This window comes from Nannospalax galili, unplaced genomic scaffold, assembly GCF_000622305.1.
Source record: "Nannospalax galili isolate Female #2095 unplaced genomic scaffold, S.galili_v1.0 scaffold593, whole genome shotgun sequence".
Classification (NCBI taxonomy): Eukaryota; Metazoa; Chordata; class Mammalia; order Rodentia; family Spalacidae; genus Nannospalax; species Nannospalax galili.
This window is the reverse complement of record NW_008332686.1, coordinates 835,951-839,933: the sequence shown is the minus strand read 5'-3', so window position 1 is coordinate 839,933 and position 3,983 is coordinate 835,951.

Below are 3,983 nucleotides of genomic sequence, written 5' to 3'. Positions count from 1 at the left end.
AGAAAGAGAGAGAGAGAGAGAGAGAGAGAGAGAGAGTCCATACAGTCTATGGAGTCTGATTTGTGTCCCCAAATGTACTTCAGCGTGGGTTTATCTACTGTGTCCAGCAAGAGCTCCATCCCTCTAAGACATTGTTTATCCCCCTCCCAACAGCCATCAATTACCAAAAGTTCCTTAGGCTGGGTTGAGATTTACTACCCAGGTCCCCAAGCCTATGCTGGATTTTGTCCGGTTCGAGCTTACATAGATCTTGTGAATGCTGTCACCATTGCTAGGAGTTCATATGCAACTCAACCTTTCAATATACAATCTATACAGAAGAAAGCTCTATCAGTGCTCAATTTTTACTCTTTTAAATCCCTTAGGAACAGAGAAACTGCCTTATACTGTAATTAGAAACACTAATAAAATTACGTAGATTTCATTTTAAATTCCAGTAATATTCCATGTTCTCTGATGATAACGTTACTTATGAGGAAACTTATAATCAGAAGTTTTTAAAACATTTTATTGTTTTTATTTATTAGTATACGTGTATTGCCTACATGTAGGTAAGTACACCCATGTCCTGCAATGCCTGCAGAGGACAGAAGAGGCTGTCGGATCCCCTGGAACTGGAGTTACAGACAGTTGTTAGCTGCTATGTGGGTGCTGGGATTCAAACCTGGGTCTTCTGTAAGAACAGTCAGTGTTCTTAACCGCTGTGCTATCTTTCCAGCCCTCTATAATCAGAACATTTATTTCTAGCTATTTTGAAATAATTTAATTCCCAAGTATCAGATAAATACAGAATAGTCAAATTGTCCATCACGGGGGCACATAATAATTCTAATTCTGTTCAATCCTTTTATTTTTTTGTCACCTCCCACCAAATACAGGCTATTATTCATCTAAACATGATTCCTTAAATAATTGAATGAAATACCTTCCAAGATTTAAAGTAGTATGTATAAATTGTTCAGTAATTGAAACCAGTATCATAACTGTCATTACGTCATACAAGACAGTACAGATAGAGTTCAATTTGAAGGTCCTTCCACTTCACTTTCAATAACATTTTAGGGTCTCTTTACTGTGTTTGGAGTTTTTTTTAGAAGTGAAGAACATGATCAAGGTAGTCATTCTTGCCAGAATCTTATTTGTGTTTTAATTTTTGCTTCGCTTCAATATTTCCCTATAAACTGTGAATAACTGCATGCATAAACAACATATTGTTGACCTAGAAAACATTCTTGTAAATTTTTTCTGCCTTGAAATTTGTTATCTTAGTACATATCATTTCCTTCTTAATCCATCTGTCCTCTGACAGATCCACATCATAATCTCTATGTTAACATTCTAAATTTGTCACCTTCCTGCTGTCAAATCACAGTCTTCTGTGAAATTGCAAGCAGATACCTGTATTTAAATTTAATGACAATGAGCCAGGCATGGTGGCATATGCCTTTAAACCTTATGCTTCAGAGGCAGAGGCAGACAGATCTCTGGATGTTCAAGGCTAGCCTGGTTTACATAGTGAGTTCCAAGGCCAGCCCAGGTTAAATAGTTAGACGCTGCCTAAAAGAAAGACTAAATACCCTATTTTTTTATACTGACAATATGCTTTCTACACACAGAGGCAAAAATAGTTATCAGATAGGATGTTGGGAAGGGAAATTTCATTCACCCCATCTGGTATCCTGTTTCACTTTGTGAGTTCATTATTTCACTTTTTCCTGTGGTTTTCTGTCTTTCCACATTGGTATTTCAATACTTCCCCACTTTTCAGGTTATTTCTTTCTTTGCACTCTACATTGCCTAGAAGCTGTTTGTGGAAAATACCTTGTATCACTATAACACAATTAACACCTGTCACTTATTCATAGTTCACGGAATGGGAGTGATATTTTCATAGTAACAAGTGAAATGATTTAAATTATTTCACTTTTTCCTGTGGTTTTCTGTCTTTCCACATTGGTATTTCAATAGTTCCCCACTTTTCAGGTTATTTCTTTGTGTATCACTGTAACACAATTAACACCTGTCACTTATTCAAAGTTCACAGAATGGGAGTGATATTTTCATAGCAACAAGTGAAATGATTTAAAAGGCCAAGGTAAGAAAACACAATGTACACTTGCACCATTAAAGCTATTTCAATTAATAACCAGACTCACAAATTTACTGGATACTTTTAAAGTAAAAAACAATCTAAAAGAACAATTTGTGTTTAATTTTGTAATATTCATTTTTCCTTTCTTAAGCATGTTCCAAAATTACATACTCACCAAATTGATTTCCTGTAGATCCAGGTCAGCAGACATGCTGAAGCTAGTACCAAAGGTGGATCATAAATAGAATTAATAACCAGACTCACAAATTTACTGGATACTTTTAAAGTAAAAAACAATCTAAAAGAACAATTTGTGTTTAATTTTGTAATATTCATTTTTCCTTTCTTAAGCATGTTCCAAAATTACATACTCACCAAATTGATTTCCTGTAGATCCAGGTCAGCAGACATGCTGAAGCTAGTACCAAAGGTGGATCATAAATAGTTAGAAAGCCACAATTAATACAGAGATTGATGTATAAACCCCAGTGATTATGCATCCCCTGGGAACCGGTGACTAGATTCCCCTGCACTTCACATAAATTTTGTGTTGAAAACAAACTTGAAAGATTTTTTTCTTAAGCTCTATTAGAAAATATAGAAAATTTATAACAAAGTGAAAAGTACCATAAACAATAGTCGCATTATCTCATCCAGCACGTCCAAGTCAATGTCTACTCACTCATCTCATATATATCAATATGTTTTCTTCCAGTTTCTTTATTTAATGAAGCTAATAGTTTGTATGTGTGAAAAATATGAGAGAACCGTAAACCATATTCTAGTGACTGAAGCTACCAGAACAGGTTTGATTATTAATGGCAACTTTGCTTCAGTGCTACTGGGAATTGAACCTAGGGTCTCATGCACAGTAGACAAGTACCCTATCACTGAATGGCATTCCCAGTCCCAATTTTTCTATGTCTGAGGGAAACTTTCTTTTAAGATGCTATTGTATTGGGGGGAGTGGCGCTGGAGAGATAGCTGATGGCACCGTGGTTAAAAGCACTGGCTTGTCTTGCAGAGGTCCTGGGTTTGATTCCCAGCACCCACATGGTGCTAACTAACAACCGGCTGTAACTCCAGTTCCAGGGAATCCAACACCATCTTCTGATCTCCACAGGCATTGCATGTCACGGGTGCACTTATTCACATGTAAGCAATACATTCGTACACTTATACACAAAAAATAATAATTTTAAAAAAGATGTTATTTTATTTTTAGATGCATCCCCCAGTGCAGGTAGTACTTCCACACCATCTCTCTCTTTTTAAAAATTTTCCTGTCCTTTGTTCCAATAATTTAAAAAAATTGTTTTTGAAAGCTCGATTCAGTGTGTGTTGATCTTCTCCATCCAGCACCTCTCACCTTATCTTCTTCACAGCGTCATGCCCTCATTTTAATACAGAGTTTTCTTATAGGATCCTATCTTAGGTTCCTTTTCTCTGGCTGAAGATGATCTGAGACTCTGCTCTGAGGCTCCTGCAGAGACAGCTATCTGTGCTAATTTCCAGGAAAAGCATTTGCTCTCATGAAGCCTCCTTCCCCTTAGGAGAAAATATACAAATGCATCTTTTCTTTTAAATCCCTCTCCTCATTTTAATACAGAGTTTTCTTATAGGATCCTATCTTAGGTTCCTTTTCTCTGGCTGAAGATGATCTGAGACTCTGCTCTGAGGCTCCTGCAGAGACAGCTATCTGTGCTAATTTCCAGGAAAAGCATTTGCTCTCATGAAGCCTCCTTCCCCTTAGGAGAAAATATACAAATGCATCTTTTCTTTTAAATCCCTCTCATTAATTTAAAAATGGATATAAAGCAATTACTCTAGCTAGATTCAAGAGATTGTTATTAGTGTACAACTTAATAAAACCATAATGTATAAAAACATA